This window comes from Symphalangus syndactylus, chromosome 1 (assembly GCF_028878055.3).
Source record: "Symphalangus syndactylus isolate Jambi chromosome 1, NHGRI_mSymSyn1-v2.1_pri, whole genome shotgun sequence".
Taxonomy (NCBI): Eukaryota; Metazoa; Chordata; class Mammalia; order Primates; family Hylobatidae; genus Symphalangus; species Symphalangus syndactylus.
The window spans coordinates 144,798,173-144,822,073 of record NC_072423.2 but is presented as its reverse complement, the minus strand read 5'-3'; the positions used below and the strand labels follow the sequence as shown (position 1 = coordinate 144,822,073).

General features: G+C 34.6%; 1 protein-coding gene across 4 annotated transcripts in view; it reads right to left on the bottom strand.

The window, feature by feature from the left end:
• The window catches only part of MSR1 (macrophage scavenger receptor 1), a 526,719-nt gene that overhangs the window by 416,661 nt on the left and 86,157 nt on the right, over window positions 1–23,901 (bottom strand). For 3 of the 4 annotated variants that reach the window (XM_063613216.1, XM_063613217.1, XM_063613218.1), the window contains exon 1: window positions 21,571–21,662. The exons of the other annotated variant lie outside the window; for it this stretch is intronic. The gene's annotated coding sequence lies outside the window, so the exon portion shown is untranslated. Of the gene's footprint in view, window positions 1–21,570; window positions 21,663–23,901 lie in introns of those variants that run through there. 4 annotated transcript variants of the gene reach the window in all.

Genomic DNA, 23,901 nt, shown 5'->3' with positions numbered 1-23,901 from the left:
GTAATACCTGAGGTTTGTTGCCTCATGCCAAGGAAATCAAGAACATGGACACACAAGGAGTGAGTTCAAGAGCCAAGGTTTAATAGGTGAGAGAAGGAGAAAAGTTCTCTCTCCTGTGGAGAGAGAGGGGCTCCCAAGTGGGTCTTCTGGTTTCTTGGTGAAACGCATGGAGTTTTATAGATGAGAAGAAATTGGTGGCCCCACGCTAATCTTTTATTATGCAGACAGGTTCACTGTCTGGCCAGCTCCACGTTGCCTGTTCCTTTACTGTACACGTGGTTGACAAAGAAAAGGGAAAATGGAGCCTCCATGTTGAACATGCCTGGCCCCCAGGTAGCCTTATCCTATTGGCACAGCTGCCAGCATTCACCAGTGCAAGCATCCGGCTTGCCTTATCTGTGTCTGCAGTTCGATTTTACAGGCTGCTCTTTGTTACAGAAGGAATGATTCGGGGGCTGCCTTTTTGTTAAAAGGGAAGCCTTACTGAGGACTCTTTTACCCTCACTAACTGCCTAAATAATTTCTTTTTAGCTCCTGTATCAACACTGCTGTACTCTTAAAAATGGTTAAGATGGTAAATTCTATGTGCTATTTATCACAATAAAAAAATTAAGAAAAAAGATTGTACTAAAGACTCCAGACAGTGTAATAAGGCCAGAAAAAGAAATAAAAGATTTAATAATTGAAAACAAAAAAAGACTATCATTATTTGCAGATGCATGATTGTATAATATAAATATAGCAAATGTCAAAAAACTATGGTAAGAATATTTAATCAATTGATAATTTTATTATCAGATATAGTCATTTTAGCAAAAAACATCTATTTGCCACCTAGAAATAATCCCACATAAAGTTGGACAAGAACTTTATACAAACAAATGATAAAATTTTGTATATTAAAGCAGACTGTAATAAATGGAGAGAGATTCTACATGTAAAGACAAGACAATTAGTTCAACCCAAACTGGCTTATGCATTTAATACAATTCCAATGGAAACTACAATACATTTCTTTAGTTAACTGATATTATGATTTGAAATTTTATTTGAAAATATCATGGCCAGTGATAGCTAAAGCACTCACCAAGAAATATTATCAAGGTTTATTACAAAGCTAGAGTAATTTGTATAGAACCCTAAAACAAAACCAACCTCTACAGAAACTTGTTACATATAAATATTGTGTATTAGAGAGAAAGACAGGACGTAATAATTAGTGCTGAGACAATGTGTTATCCATATGGGGCAAACAACAGTAATAGAACTCTTATCTCACAGCATGCTTTAGAACAGGAGAGAAAGAAAGAAATGTGTAAAACTTAACAATTGTTTACAGCCTAATATACAGAATGACGTCCTAAACAAAATACCAAAAAGTAATTATATTAAGAACTCTTGGGGGTAGGGGGGAAATGGGGATATATAGTTCCAAGGCTGCTAAGTTGCAATTAGTAGAATGAATAAGTTTAGAAATTTAATGTACAGCACGAGGATAATAGCTAATAATATTGTTTTGCATACTGGAAGTGTGCTGAGAGAGAAGATTTTAGGTGACCACACACACACACAAACACACACACATACATGCACTCCAAGGGATAACTGTAAGATGATAGATATGTTAATTTGCCTGAATATAGGAACTATTTCATTATGTATATTAAAAAATTATCTTGTACACCTTAAATATAAACTATAAAATATTTCTTAAAAGCTCTTAAAATTTCATTATCACTAAATTTAGTAAGAAATTTGTTCATTAAGGGAAACCTTTTAAAAACATAAAAAACAAACCACAGATTGGGAAAAGGTACTTGAAAATGATAAATCAACAGAAAATTAATAATACGAATTTATAAAGTTCTCCTTCACATCAACAATTAGAAGACCATCCAGTAGAAAGATAGGGCAAGAGATATGAACAGGCAATTCCACAGAAGAAACCCAAGTGGTCAGTAAGCACGTGGTAATATATTCAATCCATCACGAAATTAGAAAAGTACAAGTTAAAACCAATCAAAATGAGATATACTTTTACAATGACCATCGCAGCAAAAATGTAAAAACAAACTTGGACAAAAACAAATATTGGTGAGAATGGGGAGCCCAATAGGAATTCTTGTATACAGTCTGTGGTCATGTAAATTTATATGGCAATTGCTGTAGGCAGTTGGGTGAATTTGTATTTGTAAATTTAGCTAGACCAACTTATGTTTCCCAGCACTGCTCTCTTGCTTAGTTCTAAGTTAATGCAAGCCACAAGAGATATTTTGTGCAAGAGCTGGCAGGTGAAAGTGAAACAGCAGCTATGTACTTATGCTTCAAACATGAATTGACAACACCAGCTACGAATTCAGCTTACACATATTGTCAGTTGCTGCTGGCACACTGGGGCTGTGTGGGGCAGCATTTGGCCCACAGTGCTTATACATCCTGTGGCTTCTGCAGGATACTAGTTGGGACAGGATATCTGCCCCAGGGATATTTCACTCTTTCTGGTGGCATCTATTTTTTTCTAGGAGGAAGCACCTAGTATTACTAAGAATTATGCTTCCTGTCAATGATACTGACCTGACTTCAGTAGAAAGAAAGCACACTGACATTATATAACCGTAAGTTTTAAAAGAGAGGGGAATTTAATTCTGTGATGAAGGATATCATGTTCTCATAGAAGGTATTCTTATCGTCAAAGTTGAAGTCTCAGAGGCAGAGGGAGAAATACGAAGGTTTCAAATTGCCATCGTGGATTCCAGCTTATCCATCCTCTGTTCTACTTAGTATCACCTTGCCTTCCTGACTGCCTGCTCTACTGATGTTAGCCTCCAACCCGAAGTACAAAACAGCTTTATACAGACTTTAACCAGCTCCTATAACTGTATAAGATCAAATTCTTATCAGAAGTTTCTTATCACATATATAAGTAGGATTCTGTTTCTTCGATTTAATCTCAACTGTTTCAACTGACTATGACATAGACATAATAAGACAAACTGCAGCAAGTAATGGCTTGACATTTTATTAACCATGAAAAAATACCAACTTTTCATTTATTTAAAGACAAAAACAACACATAAAATTCACCTCTCTTAAACCTTATGGTTGTATAATGTCTGTGTGCTTTCTTTCTCCTGAATTCAGGTCAGTATCACTGACAGGAAGTACAATTCTTAGTAATAACAGGTGCTTCCTCCCAGAAAAAAATAGAGGCCACCAAAAATGGTGAAATATCCCTGGGGCAGATTTAGGTGTCACCTGACAGCCACAGAGCATTTGTGCAGAGACTAAAAGATTGATCTGAGAAGCCACTTCCTGGGATGAAATCAAAGCCAGGCAGAGAATGCCATACCCAAATATAATCTAAAGGGGTTAAACTGAGAAAAAGAACACCGGTGAGACAAAGGGATTTAAACCGGAGGAACAAGGAAATAAAAAGTGAGTGTACATTTGAAGGTGAGAGGTAGAGCCTAGAGGAATCCACTGAGGCAAAGGAAGCCAGCTCTAGCTACTTGTTTTTGTAATGGTCCCTGGTGACTAAAAAGCAAGTGACAGCCATGATTTTACTATTACCATTACATTTTTTTCATAAAGCATCTTTAAAGACACTGCAGAAATTTGGGGGAAACTTCAACAACATGCTGATCTGAGGAAAGAACTATAAACATACTACCCGTCAATTGCAATGCTAAAATATAGATCAGTTAAACTAGTCATAATGACATGTAAACCTCATATATCTGGACTTCAGTATTTTGATAAATATCTTGAATGCCCTCATATTCTGGCTATAGATTGACATCTGACAATAAATGATTAAATTTTAATGTATGAAAATACTGTTTAGCTTTGATAAAATGAGTAGTAGTAATTTGAATGTATGATTTCAATGGATTTTAAAGTATTTCTAAAGAAAGGAAAATAATGACTCCAACTCTTAAGCAAAAACATCATGAGACATATAACCAAAACAAAAATGTCTTGACTCTGAATATAAATTTTTTTTTTCAATTTTCAGCTACTTCTTTCAAATTTGTGTCTCCATATTCACTGTGCTTTCTGTTTTGGTACAAAAAATGTTTTCTTAAAATTAGATGTAATAATCATCAAAATTTTGCATTGTGTTTTAAATTTAATGTAGAGTTACTTGTCTTAATTCTGTGGCAACTTTTTATGAAGTGGGGTATCTTTATTTTAGTTCCCAATTTTAGCAAATTTTTGTCATTACAAGCAACCTCAGTAAGTATTATATACAAAAGTATGTAAACAGTTTCAATAATATGCATTCTAAAACATATCGCTTCTAATGATAAAATTTTATATTCTCCGATTTATAATTTCACAGTCACTACTAAAAAAACTTTTGAATATTAGAGAAAACTACATTGCTCATTTCAGCAGATGAACTTAGCCAGAAACTCAATTTGCAGATAATGAAATATAAAATAAGTGTAAATTTTGTTAAATATCATGGGGAAAGAATTTGAGGTTAACTGGGAAGTAAATGTCTACTAATCTTATTTTTGGGTCTAAACAATGGTAACCTAGAGGTTTGCATTCTCAAAGGCATTTATGTCCAATAGATTTACATAATCCCAAAGGTTCTCTAAATAAAAATTTGTTGGTTCTGGCTCTACTGTAACATTAATCAAGATCAAATTAAGTATTCGTGGCTTATAATAAAGTAGTTCCAGTGCCTATCACCTATTTTTCTAGATAGTTCATCAACTGGCTTTTAGACTAGATTAAATTCCTTCCCTGTAGAAGAAAACAGCTCAAGTCTTAACTCCTACAATTTATATGACAAATAAAAATCAATACAAGTGTTCTTGTTAATGGTCTTAAAAAAAAAAAAAAAAGAAAAAGCCAGAATATCTGGAACAGGAGACAAAAGAACTCCAGGGTCAAGTGTACTCATCTTTGGATTCCAGCATCTTAGACTTCCCAAGAATAATGGCTCTCATATTACCCTCTTACCTTCTCAACGGCAATCTTTCTTGGATTATGAGCCTAACTGTGCATGGCAGAAGTGTTTCTTTAACAATCCTAATTTTATCACACTGAAACACCACGAGATAGTGCAATAAACCCATCTTCATAGCTTTAAATATTACTATAATTTAAGAAGTATAAATGTTATGGAATTTCATAGATATTGGAAATGAATCATTTGTTTAAACCCTATCACTTTTTATTTGAGGAAATTAAAGACCTTCAAAACATAAATACTGAGCCCAAAGTCATAGGCCTAAAGAGAAAATCTAAACTAGAACATAGATACGTGATTTGTAGCTAATAATCCAGTTGGAAGTATGAGCATTGGAATTTAGAGCAGAAAGACAGTCTAATTCTATCCCTTTATTTTATAGACAAGCAAACTGGGCTACAATGATTACAAATTTGCTTAATGGAGTGAAATTATCCATAGGGTTTGTGAAATCAAATGCTGAAAGCCCAAAAAATGCTTCCTTCTGTTTGGATATATAAGCAGAAAGCACTGCCTTAATCTATATTCTTTCAGAATCTTTTTTTCTGGCAGTAGTTATGACTTTTCTGTACTTTCAGGCCCAAATAGCTTTGTTTCAAAACAAAGTGCATTTTCAAAAGCAATTTTCTAATATCAAAATAATAATACAATCAGCCAAAACACTCACTAAATCAGGCACTCTACCAGGTGCTCTTCTAGGTACAGGAGAAGACAAAGAACTAAAGCAGTTTCATTCTAGAAAGACAGACAGACAAGCTGAGACCTAGCTACCAAAGAGGCAAGGAGATAAATAAATATGATTATTTCAAGTATTAATAAATGCAATGGCCAAAATTCAAAACTCAACATTGAGTGAGACTATGTCCTAATCAGAATGATTCAATAACTAAAAAAAATAGTTTATTCCTAGCAAGTGTCTTGTGAACAGAGAGTTTTAGGAAGAGAGATTTCTGTGCCAATTCATATAGACTACTAAAAATTGCTAGAGGAGCTATATTGCTTTGGTTTATTTCTTAAGGTACCAAAGTGTTTCCAACAGCGTGGGAACCAATGAAATAAGAGTGAATAAAACACTTTAATTTGAAGCAAAACATTCTCTCTCTCCATCTCTGTCTCTCACACACACACACACACACATATACACACAATCACAAACAAGCACAGAAAACCAAATATTTTAGAGCACTGTGGCTGCTATAGTAAAATACCATAAACTGGGTGGCTTGTAAACCACAGAAAATTATTTCATACTGTTCTGAGGCTGGAAAGTCCAAGATCAAAGAGCCACAAATTCAGTTTCTGGTGAGGGCTCACTTGCTGATTCAGTGAGGGCTCCTTCTTTCTGTGTCCTCACATGGCTAAGGTTTGGGGGGCGGAGTTAGCACTCTGAGGTCTTTTTTAGAAAGGCTCAATTCCTAATTCCCTCCCAAAGATCCACCTCATAATACCATCACCTTGAGCATTAGGATTTTGACACATGAACTTGGAGGGTGGCACAAGCACAACCGGATCACAGAAGCAAATGTTAAGAAAGTGAGGAGGGTGAGGAACCTCATCCCACAAGAAATGCTGTAAGAAATTTGAGTTTCATTAAATCAGTGACTAACAAGAATATCTAATGATCTAATAATTGGTCTCATTCCTTCACCAGATTCTAGGCAAGATATCTAGGATATTGCACCATTTTCCTGTTTCCTAATTTCTAAGACATATTTTCATTTTACTTAAATCTACAAATTATTCAAATCTAAACATTTTTATTAAAAGTAACATAGGTCTACCTTAGAAATTTTTTAAAAATATGAAGATGTATAGGAAATAAAATATTTAAAAAGCATGACTATCTCATCTAATTACTAGAGCTGTCTCCTAATTGATTTTCTTTTCATTGCTGCCTTCTCCTCCAGCTTAGGATCCACTGCACAGTGATACTGATCATTCTAAAATGCATATATGATGACGGTACTCCTTGACTGAAAATATTTACACGACCCAACTCCTTATTCCCACTGTGTTCAAGGAATCCAGATTTGCAGTAGTTTAGAAGGCCTTGCATGTTCCTACCCCTGCTCAACTCTCCCACTTCATTTGTTTTGACTCATTCCGGACCCTCTGAGGCCTTATCCCACCCATTTCTCTAAGGAAACATTTTCTTTAATTGCAAGACTCATGAGCATGCTGTCTCCTGTACCTAAAGTACATGGAGGCAAGCACCATCCTTTTCACCAAACAAATCAGACACCCTTCCGTGACCGGATTAGACATAGCTTCAGCCAATATGAGTTTGATGTTTGTCTTATATTACTCTGAAAGATTCTGTTGGTTTTCTCCACTTCATTGCTTTATATTATGATTATTTCTGAGTACCTTCTACATGCCAGTCATTGCTCTAGAGGGAAAAGAAGTAAGCAAAACACACAAAACATTCACTCAGTAGCACTCTACATTCTAATGAGGAGAAGGAGACAATAAATAATACAATTTATAGATATCAGATGTTAAAAAGTCCAATAAAGATCGGTTAGGGGAAAAAAATTTCTAGGGAATTCTCGTTTATATTAGGTGATCAAAGAGAAACCCAATGAGATAGGACATCAGAATAGAGATTGGAAAAAGCAAAGGAGCAAACCATGTGAATTTCTACAAGGAATATATTCCAGGCTGAGGGAAAACAAAGTGAAAAGACTGAGGTTTCCACATCCCTGTGTTTTCAAATGTCAACAAGAATGCCAATGCTGGAGTTGAAAGAAGAAGGAGAACATTTGAAAATGAGGCTTTCCAACTAGGACTCTCAAATGCTATTTTAAATCCAATATTTCTTTGATGTAAGGGGGTAACCTGGACATTCTAGGATATTTAGCAACATCCGTGGGCTCCATTCACTGGATGGTAGCAGCATCCACAGCCCCCCAACTCCCTACCCCCATTGCCACCCAGTAATGATCATCAAAAATTATCAAATTATTCCTGGGGGAGCAAAATCAGCCAGCAATTGAAAACTGCTGTTGTAGAGGTAGCAAAAACAAGATTGTGTGAAGTGTTATGCGCCATATTCAAGTATTTGCCTTTACGTTGAGTAAAACATACACCAATGTAAGACACTGAGCACAGAATTAGCATGATATAACTTCGGTTATGAAAATCATTCTTGCTTTTTTTGATAATAGGCTGCAGGATAACATGACAGAAATAGGACAGTAATCCAAGTAGGAGATAAAAGTTGTTCAGCTCTGTGTGACAGAAGTGGAGATGATGAGAAGTGGTCACATTCTCGAAAGTCACCAGATTTCCCAGCACATTGTAATGGGTGTGAGAAAAAGGTAGGAGTCAAGGATAATTCCAATGTTTTGGGAACATTAGACTTGCTATGAACTGAGATACAGAAGGCTAAAATTGGAATGGGCTCTGAGAGAAAGAAAAAAGGGGAAAAACAGTAATTAAGACTAAAAAGGTGTTGACATGGATGTGGTGAAAAGGGAACACTTCCACACTGCTGGTGGGAATGTAAACTAGGACAGTTACTATGGAAAACAGGGCAGAAATTCCTTAAAGAACTAAAAGTAGAAATACCATTTGATCCAGCAATCCCACCACTGGTTATCTACCCAGAGGAAAATAAGTCATTATACAAAAAAGATAATTGCACACGCATGTTTAGAGCAGCACAACTTGAAATTACAAAAATATGGAACCAGCCCAAATGTCCATCAATCAACAAGTGGATAAAGAAACTATGGTGTATATATAATACTACTCAGCCATAAAAAGGAATGAATTAATAACATTCGCAGCAACCTGGATGGAATTGGAGACCATTATTCTCAGTGAAGTAACACAGGAATGGAAAACCGAACATCGTATGTTCTTACTCATAAGTGGAAGCTAAGTTATGAGGATACAAAGGCATAAGAATGATACAATGGACTTTGGGGACTTAGGGGGAAGGGTGGGAGGGGGTTGAGGGATAAAAGGCTATAAATTGGGTTCAGTGTATACTGCTCAGTTGAGGGTTGCACCAAAATCTCACAAATCACCACTAAAGAACATACTCATGTAACCAAATACCACCTGTTATTCAAAAACCTATGGAAATAAAAAATTTAAAAATTAAAATTAAAAAGGTGTGCTACAGAGAAGGAGGAAAACCAAATGAGTGTTGTATCCAGGGAGGCAAACAATGAAAGAGTATTAAGAAGTAGAGAATAAATAACCACCAAATCCTTCTGACAAATAAGAGGAAAACTGGGAATGGCATTGGACTTAACAATATGAAGGTTACTTTTGTCAATGCTAAGAGGATTTTTGATGGAGCGATGGGTGCAAAAGCCAAAATGGAGTGCATTAAAATCCATTTATGCCTAGTGTTCTATTATTGGAATGCTAAGGATATGGGAGTTATTTATACCCTACTGCTCAAGATCACCGCTGAGGTCTGGGGAGGGGAGGGGATGGAAGAGGTGGGGAGGGGAGGGGAGGGGAGGGGAGGAGAGGAGAGGAGCTCTATTTGACAAATTACCTAACTACACCATAAGCAAATGTTTTGAATCCTTGAAGGCAGAGATGTTCACTGGCATTTTTTCTTTGGTAACTATGCAATAATGCTTGGAAGAGAGTAGGTGCTCCATAAATAAGTATAGCCTTTGGAGATATCCCGTAATTCCTATTTGATAAAAATGTATGCCATAGAAATATTCACAGAAATGTTTAGAGTTGTATGTTGAATTCTGAGTGTTTTACAATTTTAGTATTTTGGCAACAACAAGGCCAGCCGCAAATTATATCAAGATCATTTAATTGGTGTCCTATCATCTTAAATAAGAGTATAAAAAATAGAGAAATTCTTTTCTACTCAGTTATAACTTGGTAAACTATTTTGAAATTATTATTCACAAAGATGAGAAAAAGACCAGGAAACCCAAGGAAACACGAGTGAGAATAGATAGAGACTAATGGGAAAGAACAAATATGTAAAAGACGAAAAAAATGAACTAAAGGATGGAAAACAAATGAGTTATTTAGAAGAAAGTTATGGCAAAATCAGAATAACTAAAGCTGTGAATAAATTTAAGACAAGTAGAGTGACAGCAGGAATACCTCCAATATATCTAATAATCAGGAACACATTGAAAATGAAACAACAGTTGCCTTGGACAAAAAAAAAAGCTTACCTTTGAAGATTTGGCCATCTTAGAATCGTATGTCTGGATTAATGAAGTGGAGGAACTAGCATGCTAGAAGTATACTGTAGGATAATTCATATCCCCTTATATTTAGTCATGATGTATACTTGAATCTGGGCATAAGATTTTTTTAAACAACTCAAGACTAAAATAATAAAGTAATGCTGTTATGCATATAAAAAATGAAATGTTATAGCAATTACATTTAGTTTGTTGGTTTCTCAGGGAACTATAGACAAGTACAGATAAATGCTTTGATTCTTAATTTGTAACGTGCTGATTATTATTTTATTCAATTTTACTAATATGCTATAATTAAACCACAAGCAAACCTAAGTATATTATTTATGATTCCACCTTTTTGGAAGAGGGCTTAGTCATGTGAACTTAGGATAAGTCATGGAAAAGAAATGGAATTGTGCCAAACAGTTGTGTCATCAAATGCAATTTTCAAAGTAGGCAGTAAATCACATACCTGAATTTTGTTCTCAAATACTGGGCAGAACAGCACTATCAAACACAAGAGTCTCAGAAACAACTCCACACAGTCCACAGATGTAAACAGGGATAAGAGTCATATTTAAATCTCATGCACTATTCAGGCCTTTGGCTATGAAGTTAACCCCCAAATCACCTACTATTTGTATCTCAATATGGCCATACTATTCTTACTTTCTATTCTATATGCACTAACACTTATAAAAAATAATTTTTAATTAAAAATATCTGTCCTTGTGAAAGGCATCTATTTCTGTTTTAAAAAATCAACTCCTAGTGCTGATGGCTGAAATAAGAAAATAGTTAAATCTGAGAAAGTGATGATGTTTAGGTGGAAAACATCTTAGGGTTAAAACAAAACAGTGAAATATTATATTCTACAGTGGTTTCAATTAATAATCTAAATGAACTCATTTTTTCTGACCTATACAGAGACAAACAAGAAAGTTTGTAAAACTTCAGTACTTTTGGGGAAAACTTTACGCTACATGAATTCTTGTTTGTTTGTTTTGAGATGGAGTCTCGCTCTGTTGCCCAAGCTGGAGTGCAGTAGCGTGATCTCAGCTCACTGCAACCTCCGCCTCCCAGGTTCCAGTGATTCTCCTGCCTCAGCCTCCTGAGTAGCTGGGATTACAGGTGCCTGCCACCACACTGAGCTAATTTTTTTTTTTTTTTTTTTTTTTGGTATTTCTAGTAGAGACAGGATTTCACCATGTTGGCCAGACTGGTCTCGAACTTCTAACCTCAAGTGATCTGCCCACCACATGAATTCTTAAAGGTGTGTCTTAAGAAACTGTCAGAGTTCTACTGTACCAACAGTTTCCAAGGAGTATTAATCATTGAGGTTAAAGAATGTGCCTACATATTCAATTGAGCTTATTTAGAAACCCGTTTTCAGAACAATGATCTCCACATGCTATAAAGACTGTGTGGAATTGTTTCTGGGAATCCCGTGTTTGATTAGTGCTCTTCTGCCCAGTATGTGAGAACACAATTCAGGTATGTGATTTGCTGACTACTTGGAAAATTACATTTTGATGGTGCAACTCTGCAGGCAATCCCATTTCTTTTCTAGAGTACTTGCACAATAAATATGTTCTGGTGTTTCACTAACTCTCATATGTGTCATTTCTATCACTACATTGTGTTTCTAAGATTGAGCGATTGAAGTAGTGTTTACCCTAGTTCTTCCACATGGTTTCCTATCTGATATGAATGATAACCGAAGTAGCTACGTCTACAACAGATCATTGACATTTTTTCTCCCAAACGATTATCTCTTTGAGTTTTTCAAAATGATGTTTTCTGAATCCAAACCTGATACTGCCTGGGTAACAACTTAATTCACAGTACACCAGGAGAATGTCTCGCTTTTTGTATCTCCAACTGTATTTGCTTCACTTTAAAGTAGTATCATGTTTTGTATTATTATTATTTTAATTTAATGAAAGAATAAGAAATCATTAAAGTTTGAATAAATTAAAATCTTCATGTGCCATATACTTAAATTGCTCCTGGATAAGAAAAATAATGTTTAAAGTTTTTTATGCCAATACAAAGAAATAAAGGGAAAGTTACATTCAAGGAAAGTTATTCTGTCTGTGGTTGTTAACCCTCTCAATAAAGCTACAAGGTAGCATTGGTTTCTCCATTTCACCAAAAGTCACAAGGCTAAGTACCTGGTATATGGAAAATTTCAAATTCTAAGTGGAATTTGAAATACTGTTCCTATAGTTCCAAAGGCTGTCACTTTTTTAGTATGCTGTATTCTTTTCTATACAACTACTTCACTTTCATTGTAAGAAAATTCAGCCTGAAGTACATATGTTAACTTATCCATTTAAACACATTGTCACACAATTTTTTGGATCTGAAAAAAAATGTAGCCCATATAATATTGAGAATGAAGATTTAAAGAATGCCTTTCTGAATTCCAATAACCAGAATATTGAATATTCATTAAAAAACACCCAGTAAGCCTGTTTTACAGGTGAAAACTCTTGCAGCATGTTGGCATGGTTTACTTTCAGAACTATTCTTCACAACGAATGCTTGAATGACACAAATAATACTAGTATACTGGTATTTATAATACTATTAATAACACTAATATATCATTTTATTTAAGTTTTACATTAGTAATATTAGTACTGACGCACTAATGCTAATAATATAACAAGTAGTTAAGTACAAACAATCTCAAACGATCTTGAACTCTTGCTACAGAGGTAATATGATAAATTCTGGCCTTTACCATGTTGTCCTGGGGAACTTAATGGCTTTCAATATGAAGCAACTCCGAGTTTTTAATTATCTCATTTACAAAGGAAGATTTACAATGAACTTATGATCATATATTTGTGCACACTTTCTAAAACTAAGATACGTTAAATTCAATGAAGATGACTGTCACTTTCTATGCCAATCTCTATCTCTACCACCACCTGACAAAAATACGTACAATTACACTATAATATCGAGGCTAGAGGCATATTTAATAATTGGGTTAAGGTACAACTGTATTGGTGATATATTTTGTTTGGTTTAGTGAATCAGGCTAGGAGCAGAATATAGATTTCTGACACATAGGACAAACATCTTTTTTCTATTCTATCTCACTTTTCAAACATGTTTGGTAAATTTTATCAAAATTACACTGGTAGGTCTAGTAGGAAATAGCAGTCAGAAAATATATACTTATCTTTTCTAAATAGTTCCCCCATGTTAGAGCTTCCCATTCTCTATATTTTATTGAAAGTTTTTGTTTTTCCCAAGGGTGATGAGGTTAGAAGTGTTTGTATTTTGAAATATGAGGTTAGACTAGGCAAAGAGATTAATTAGGTCAGTGGTAGTTTTACGGAACGCAAAAAATATCTAAAAAATTATAAATATGTATTCAGCTGAGACCTCATCAGAATGATATATTGTTAGTCATAAAGATATGATACTTTATAAAAAAGATATTGATCATCTTGTGAAACAAATGAGCTTGAATTGCCATCTAGTTTATTGCTGGAGAGATAATTTCTTTGACATTAGTTCAACTTTCATGCTCCATTTATACTTATAAAAGCTTTTAAGAGACCAAAACAGATTCTCCTTGTCTACCTAAATGCAGGGATATTGGCAACAATTATTCTCTTCTAAAATGAACAGTCAAAAAGATAGGCAATTAGTATGGATTTTAACAAAGATATTGGCAAATATATTTTTTAAAAACAAAAATCTCATTACCTTAATGATAGTGTTGAGCAATTCACTTTCCAAGATGTCATATATTTGAGATTACCTATTCTTAGCACAGTTCTTTCAGTCTACTTCAGAAATAAAATAAAAGCTTTTTATCTTATTTTCTAAAATCTGTATTATTCTTGTGGCACTTATCTGCTCAAGAGTATATCATTTTTCTGCATAAAAGCCAGTTTCCAGTAAGTATACAGAACTTAGTATTAAAGCTAGTCATTTTACATTACATTTGAATTATGCTTAATTTCTAAAGTATTTCAACATGTTATCTTTCCTGATATTATAAATATATCAAGGGTTAACTCAGATTGCTATAACATCATTCTACAGTGGCAGAATCACGACTCCGAATTTTTATTGTCTGGTCATGTTTACTATTTTCATAACTGCAAATAATGCCTAAAATACTAGTAGATTTGCACATACGTTACAGAAACAACTATGATAAAGAATGGGATGAATTGGAATAATTCCAATGCTGTAAATTTTAAATAATAAAATTTGTTATTTTATTATAAAAAAGGAGTCTTTCTTATATATATTGTTATGAACACAGACTGATATACAATTAAAATATGCAATTTTATAACTAAACAGGTACATCATCAAGGCAACTATAGTGTTCCCTTTGAGTGAAGAGAAAAAGAAGGAAAAACACATTTGAAATATTGCCTGTAGGTGTTTTGCTACTTAAAAGTTTCCAGAGCCTTCCTAATAGCATGCTTCAAAGATACTCAAAGAATTCTTAATTAAAATTGTATTGATGTATTGTATCTGCAGAGATAATTAAATACAACACTAGTTTTCTCTTGCAAAAACACATCTGTCTTGCCAAGAAAGTAATTGAGAAATAGAGTTGAGTGACTCAACCTTGATGCAGAAACTTTTGTCAGAAAAGTTTCTTTTAAGAAAAGTCTGAGGATTAGCCCCTGCTATATAGTTTGATCTAATTTCTTTTTGTCTTAATTGAATGTGAAAAATAATGGCATAATAAAACGAATGCATATTTCTCCCCATTAGTTCACGACACACAAAAAAAGTTAAGCCAAGTCAGATTATGAAGTCAACTGAGAGCTGATGATGCCTTATTCACTTGGTAGTATTCATCTGTTTCATCATGATAGTCTCTTTCTCTGTTTTGAACAGTCACTGAACTATTAACGTGGACTTTTTCATTTTTAAATACAAGTTACTCTCATATGCCTGCATCCCAATGATAATTATTGCTCTAAAGGAGCAGTTCCAATTAAAAGATTTGCTGTTCATTTATTATTGTTGAGCTACTGTGATAACATCCCAGTTACTGGAGCTTACAGTTGCAAGGTTACAATAGAAAACAGTGGAAAGGAAATTATAGCGACCCATCAGCCCAGACTTACAAAAAGAATGTATTTATTGCTACGCAATCTATAATATCCTTTAAATCCTTAAACCCAAACAAAGATTTAGAAAAAATGATTTTGTTATAGAGCACAGCACATTGACTCAAATTTTCAAAAGCCTTACTATCTCAGTACCAAATAACTTCAGATGAAGTTAAAGAAGGCTATCTAACAGCAAATATGCTCCAAAGTCTTCATTCTGACGTCTTAGTGAGAAAAAAAGCAGGAACTCAACCTGTACCCAGGCCCTAAGCACTTCAGAATACTGATAGTGGTTAAGGTATTTGAGGATAGAGGTCCAAGAAAGAACCACCCAGTCGTGGGGAAGATGACCTCCAGTAAGTGAGCAAATTCCCACCTCCAAGAGTTTACACGTTCAGCACCTGTGCCACGTCCCAGTGGAAACGCGAAAAATATAAAGTTGTGAAACACTCTTACAGTGCAGTGGCTTTCAGAATGGCAGTTAGGACCTCAAAAATCTGCTTATCTGTAAACGCAATGAGAGCACTTGCAAAAACTGTCTAAATTAACTTTTTTTGAAATTCCAGAAGTTAACCCAAAACTTCCATCACTCTGCAGGGAATTTCTTCAAGGAAAATAGCTGAATCTCAGTAAAAAACAGAAAGTCTTGTACCATTTTAACCTGCACCTATTCTCATCTCATTTTCGCTGCTTCCACAATAATCTTGAACAGCAGCAGCTTCACAGCCATGGTAGTGAAACCAAGCAGACCAGTAGCTGCTAGAAAGTTAACTGGATTTGGATCTCCTCAGAATGCTTGTCCCCACATATGTAATCTGTCTGACAGCTACTTGGGAAATATCCATTAACAAGGCTTTTCCTTATTTCATCTAATCCAGTGTTCAACAGGAAAAGTCTTGTCTCCAAAACATTTGTTGAAACTAATTGGTTAACATGGCAACTGCCTGAGGCCAAGATAACAATTGAGGCAAACAAGAGGTTGGGCAAAAAGGAAGATGAGAATGAGATGTTCCTAGTGAGCTGGGAAAAGCTCCAGTGTATTACTGGGAATCTAGAAGGCCCATGCATGTGTAAAGCTGTGCATGTGCCCAGGAAAACCCAAAAAGGTCCTAATCTCTAAGCAGAAAGTAAAGGCTGAGGCACAGTTTTAAACTGCTTGAATGCTAAAGGCATGCCCTAATACATACAGTGCTCCTCTGCAAAGGGTAGGATACATTGTTTCAAGGAAAAATCAATTTAAGAAAATCTATGTCCAGTAAACTAACCAAGCCATGACTTCAGTGCTGTTCATGACAGGAAATAGAGATTTTGCAGAATTCATACAGCAAAGCTGCCACACAAAGAGGAACAAAAACATCAGATGACAAAAACAACACCCCTGAGGAAGGTAGAGAATCTGATTTCCACAATTATTATATTATAGAATGTCCAGTTTTCAACAAGGTTACAAGACACAAAGGGAAAAAATGTAGTCAATTAAAACTGTCGCTAACGAAGCCTAGATATTGTATTTACTAAAAAAACACTTTAAATCAGTTATTATAAATATATTGAGGCCGGGCGCAGTTGCTCACGCTTGTAATCCCAGCACTTTGGGAGGCCGAGGCGGGCGGATCACAAGGTCAGAAGATCGAGACCACGGTGAAACCCCGTCTCTACTAAAAATACAAAAAATTAGGCAGGCGTGGTGGCGGGCGCCTGTAGTCCCAGCTACACGGAGAGGCTGAGGCAGGAGAATGGCGTGAACCCGGGAGGCGGAGCTTGCAGTGAGCCGAGATTGCGCCACTGCACTCCAGCCTGGGCAACAGAACGAGACTCAGTCTCAAAAAAAAAAAAAAAATGTTGAAAGAACTAAAAGAATCCTTGTCTAAATAACTAAAGTATGAATTGTGTCTTAGCAAATAGAGAATATCATTAAACAGACATGAATTAGATTTTAAAAATAGCTATATAGAAATTCTGGAGTTGAAAATTAAAATAACTGAAATGAAAAATTCACTGGAAGGAGTCACATCAGATTTGCATTGGCAGAAGAAATAATTTGTGAAGTTAAAGGTAGCTCATTGAAATTGCCCAGGCTGAAGAAGAGAAAGAGAAAAGAATGAAGGAAAATGAACACAGTTTCAGAGATCTGTGAGATAACACCAGATATATCAACATATGCATAACAGAAGCCCCAGAAAAGAAGAGAAAGAGAAAGAGGCAGAAATAATATTTTAAGAAATAATGACAGACAACTTCCCAAATTTAATTAAAATGCTTTTAAGTTAAAATGATAATTTCAAGTATTCACTTCATGGATATTTGTCCTACTGCATTTCTAAAATCTTCTAAAACACAAAGTACACATTCCTCAGCTTTAATATGCCTACTTGCCATTTTTAGTTCAATGGGAAAAACAAAGAATATACAGCAGTAAAACATTTTCATTCACTGTTAAATCAATCCTACTTAATCTCAATTCATATTTTTCCATTGAATATATCTTAGTGTATAATTGTCAATTTATTAACAAAAGTCTATCAAGAGTATCTTAATGTATATGTTATTAATTTTACTGAAAACAACTTACTTTAAACATATTTTTATTTGATAGTTCACACATACAAATTTTTAATTTTCTGCCTTACAGCCCTTTAAAAACATGGAATGGGATTGCCTATTTTAGAGGGATAGTCTAAGTGACATATTAATTCATTTATTTGGCCTCCCCAAGACTTCAGAACTATATCATTTCTGAATTGGGATACTTCACAATGGGAATAATTGCTCATTCCACAATCATTTATTGCATATATACTATGTACTCTGTACTAGGTACTGGGATTTTGATGAAACATCCAGTATCTATAAAGCACTTTCTACGTGCTATACACTGTAATAAGCAATATATATTGACATATTTAAACTTTCCAAGCCCCCTGAGAAGTAAACACTATTATTATCTTCATTCCACGGATGGTAATAATGAGTCATAGAAAGAGAAGGCAACTTGCTCAAAATCATACAGCACTTAAGAGTTAAGTCAGGATATGAATCTGGGCAGTCTGGCTCAGAGTCCAAGACCGTCCTTATCCCACTAGACACTAGGAGAAGACTGGCATCAATGTATTAGTTGCAATAAAGTTCAGTTAATTCAGTTGTGGAGGTAAGTACTTCGCCCTAGAAGAGCACATCGGTGGGACCTCCTAACTTACCTTCTCACGTGAAGGTAGGTTTCTCCACAAATTGATATCTAGACAAATATACTTGATGACTATAAAGTTAATATTAATATTAAAGGATAAAGTATCCTCGGCACTTGCAAGTAAACAAATAACTATATTAGAATTAATTACACTATTACCTACTTAATTTCATTATTCACTAAATGGCTCTAAGGCTGAAAGTGTTTCTGTATCCTTTATCTTGATAAAGGATACTTTAAGAGGCTGCGGATGTATCAAAGGCAGAGGAAATACAATGGCAAATATCTGAATGCAAGGGAGAAGATTAGAGCCATGAGGAGTCATGAAGAACTTCTAAGAAGTTTAGTAAATTAGATTGCATTCTATGCTGAAAATTGGCAGAAATGAAGCCATCAGATTTAGAGACAAAAGACTGAGGGTACTTTGCCAACAGGTTTATGAAAAAATGCTCAACATCACTAATCATCAGGGAAGTCCAAATTAAATCCACAATGAAATGTCACCTCACACCTGTTAGAATGGCTGTTATCAAAAAGATGGAAGATAAGCATTAGCAAGGATATGGAGAAAAGCTGTTGATGGGAATGTAAGTTACTACACACTTTATGGAAAACAGTTTTAAGAAAGAGAAGTTCTTCAAAAACCCAGAAATGGAATTACTACATGATCCAGCAATCTCAATTCTTGGAATATGTGTCAAGAAATGTAAATCAGTGTGAAAGAGATATTTGTACTCCTATGCTCATTGCAACATTATTCACAGTTGCAAAAGAATCAACCCAAATGTCCATAGAATACTTTTCCATAGAATAGATAAAGAAAATGTGGTACATACATACAATGGAATACTGTTCAGCCTTAAAAAGGAAATTTTTGTCATTTGCAGCAACATGGATGAACCTGGAGGACATTATGCTAAGCAAAATTAGCCCAGCACAGAAAGACAAACTATGTGATCTCATTTACAAGTGAAATGTAACAAAGTCAAAGTTACAGAAATAAAGAGTATAATCGTGGTTACTAAAGTCTAGGGTTGGGAGGGTGGTGAGGATGGGAAATGAGGAGATGCTTGTTAAACGGTATAAAATTTTAGGTGGACAAGAGGAATAATTTTTTGAAATCTATTACACAGTACAGTGACCACAAATTGGTAATAATGTATCATATAGTTCACAATTGCTAAAACAGCGATTTTAAGTATTCTCACTACAAAAAAGTTTGTGAGGTGATGGATATATTAATTACCTTGATAGGATAATTCCACAAGGCACACATATATCAGAACTTCACATTGTACCCTGTAAATGTATACGATCATTATTTGACAATTTATTTTTTGAAAGGTAGAAAGTCTTTTGTATGGTAGCTTAAGAAGTTTAAATTCGTGCTAAGCGCAATAAGTAATAAATGAGGTATAAGGGAAGCAGTTTTCAGATTTGGATTTCAAGATAACTCACTCTGATTGCAATGTGAAGAATCAGTTGGAGAGGAACAAACGTAGGAAGAGAGAAAACACTTAGAAGCTTGTTATATGTGACATAGACAATGACAATTTGAAAGATGATGCAACACTGTGAAATGTGAAAGATGGTGTCACAGATGTGAAATGTGAAAGGTGATGATGTAAAATGGTGATTTGGGACATTTTTCGAAGACTATTTGGTTAAGTGACGTGGAGCATGGAAGCACAGGAAGGAATCAGGGATAATTCCCAAGTTTCCCTAACTAATCTCAGAAATCCCTTTTTATAAATGTGCTTCAACATTTCACTATGCTTTGCAAATGGTCAATATATATGAGGGATACACTTACAGAGGAAAAACAAACTCATGCAATAAATCCCTTTCAGAAATCTATATCAAAGTAATATTTTCTTACCTTTTGAACTAGTATATTCCATTTTATTACCTAATAAGAGCAAGTCAAATGCAAGCCATGTATCCCTTTTTGCACTGGAAGTCAAAAGGCTCCAGGACAAGTTTTGCTTTCAATTCTATTAACGTTGTTTTTTTTGTTTTGTTTTTTTGGCTTAGTTGTCTTGTATAACTAACTTTTCCCATTCCTTAGCCTTTGTCATGTACCCATAATTTTTTTATTTTGTTTTTGTGTTATGTAAATGTTAAATGGATGTTATAAATGAACTAATACTAATGCTTTTTTGACAATCTAATTAGGATAGAGAAGATTAATGTACTTAGAATACTGTACTAATAAAATTAATGCAAAGTGTGCATAAAATTAAAGAAGAATTAGAAATTAGAAAATCACTCAAACAAGGTAGAGAATTAAGACAAAGTTCTTTCACATAAGACCATTAATTAATTTGTAATATTTATTCAGTCCAAGCTAAATAAATTTAATTTAAACCTAGTATTTAATAACTATGGAAAAGAAAAAAATAAACACCACTAGACATACAAACAATTATAAAACAACTCAAGCTTTTTAGATTGCTAACAGATAGAGAATGTTTGGTCAAAATATAGTCAATCTTTTGAACATTTAACTATTAGCAATGATGTATTTTTCAAATTATTTCTTAAAATCATTATATGCTTGCACAAATTGAATGGACTTGGGATTTATTTACAGCTTGAGATTCCTAGCCTTTTTCACTATAAATCTACGATATTAAAACCACTTAAAAAAACAGAATTATATAACATTTATCTTTATATCAATTTAATACAAGTTATAAGTAGATATGCATATTCAAATTTCCATATTTCACATTCTTGGAATTGTCTACTTTAATATTTATTGACATCCTAGAGGTACCACAATTTATTATAGTCAGTTGTATATTGGCACTTGGAAGTAAACAAATAACTATATTAGAATTAATTACACTATTACCTACTTAATTTCATTATTCACTAAATAGCTCTAAGACTGAAAGTGTTTCTGTGTGATTAAGGAACTGATTTTCAAAAACCTATATTTCATTCATTTTAGCATAAATTCACTTACATCAGCAGAAAAGTCACCCATAGCCAAGTATGTAAAACAATGCAAACTGATCTCTGGTAAAGGAATTATCTCCAATTTCAATACCACTTCTATGCTAATATATGTAGTTATGGTCATTTTCAAGGTGCATTCCTACTTACCTTAAGGGTTCTGTGCAATGAAGTAGAAAAAGGACAGAGAGAATTTCAGAGAGACCCATCATCATCATCACAGGGATCCTTGATGAAGCAGATGGAAAATACAGCATGGACCCTAATAAAAAATGCTTCTTGTGCCAATCCTGAGACCACAGTGACCGTGGAACCTGAATTAACATATGTCATGAGAGGAAAGGAAGCTGAACAAAGAGAACAGTGAAGTGACTTGGCCTGACCTCATTTGCTTACCTCATGGGGACTTCATCTGAAAGGTGAGCCCAGCGCAACTGAGCATAGTCAATTCTTGAGAAACACAGAAAAAGGAAGGAGCCACATTCCACACAAGCCCACTGACACCACACTCTCAGGAATTTCTTGAGTCAAATAAACTGTTCCCGCACTTTAAGGAAAAGGTGATTTGGGAAGATGGGAAGGCTCTCTGATACTGCCTTTCTCTTTGGGTGACTTCCTTTGGTCAGTCTTCACCCTGATCCGGCAATACCTTCCAGACATGTCAGATGGGGCTCACTGGGTTTTGATACAGTTCAATACTGCTATTCTATTTACTATAAATTAACCGGAAGAAGGTGAAGGAGTACAAGAGCCCGGCTTATCTGCAGGAGATATGTTCTAAGATCGCCAGTGGATGCCTGAAACTGTAGATAGTACTGAATCCTGTGTACGGTGTTTTTTTCTATACATATATATCTATAATAAAGTTTAATTTATACATTAGACATAGTACTCCAAAGACATGCACTTTGGGGCTATCATTAAGTAAAATAAGGGCTACTTGAACACTACAACAGTCCGTGTGATAACTGAGATGACTCTTAGCGGCTAATGGATGGGTAGCATAGACAGTGTGGACGCACTGCACAAAGTGTGTTGAAGCACTCAAATGAGATTTCATCAAGCTACTCTGATCAGCACACAATTTAAAACTTATGAATCGTTTATTTCTAAAATTTTTCACTTAATATTTTTGGACCATGATGGAACATGGATAACTGAAACTGCAGAAAGCAAAACCGTGGATAAAGGGGGACTACTGTAATTTAAAATAAAATGCAAGCTTTCTGCTTAGGAAGTGTAAGCAGGATATTCCTGCCCTTTATGGATGACGTGAGTGGGTGTTCTTTAGAATACTGCTGTAAGAGTACCTGGACCGTAATTTTCAGTTCCTAAAGCTCCTTTATCCTGTCCTACAAATTACAACCAGAGCCACTAAAAGAAGTAATACAATTGGAGAGGTATAATCTATAGTAATCAGTGTCAACAGAAGCAGTGAAAAAATAATAATAATCTACAGTAATACAGTTAGCTCTTGCCGGGAAATGAATCACAAGGTATTTATATTTCTATGGTTTTGGAAAACAAATTCACTCATTAGAGAAAGGAAAGACATTATTCACACTGTCCTCAAACAAAATGAAGCTTTGCTCAATTTTTACTTGTTTTTTAATGTATTTCCATAAACTCTCATGTTTCATATTTTTCTGTTGCTAATATAGTACTGAATTTTTCCTTTTAGAAATAAGAAAGTATTGCTCTGTGACGTGGGGGTGGAGGGGGAGATATTTTCATACCCCAGCCCCACCTCCACACCTACCTTGCTGCAAGCCTAGGGAGTTAGCCAGGTCTGGAGAAGCTATTAATCGTGTTAACATCATTTTGGGATAATTTCGCCATGGAAAAAGATATACCTCAGGCCTAAAGAAAGATTAATGTAACATAAGAAATTTAATATTGGCATAACAAATACGTATTCAAATTCTCTTTGTCCTGCATTATTGAGCCTCGTATCTGTGTTACTGCTCTAAATGACACAGTAGTCAACATGCTCTTCCATCTAGCACCCAAACCTCTCTTCCTTATGCTCTGGTGGGATTTTTCTGATATAATACAATTGTAATACTGAAAGTAAAAAATTACCTTTGCTTTCTCCCTCCCTCTCCTTGACCTTAGCCAAAAGAATTCCTAAATAGTTCTATTCTGCACAAATCCAACCCTATGATTACTTCTTAATTGGCTAACAAATACAGTTATAAGGCATTGAGACGGTGTCAATAAATAATTGGAAAGGAAAGCAGAATTACCTCCTCTTATAATCACATTCATGAAATTTTACACTTTGTCCTACTAAGTCATAAACCAAATAACTAAGAGGTTGTCATATTAATTGTTCTATATGAAACTATTAAAATTCCCATCTTAATATTCTTACTTTATATGAGAAAAAACAAAAATGTACAAAGAAGTAGAAATAGTGAGAAATAAAATACTCAGTTGAACAGTACATCAAAATCATTCATAGAAGACTACATCTATACA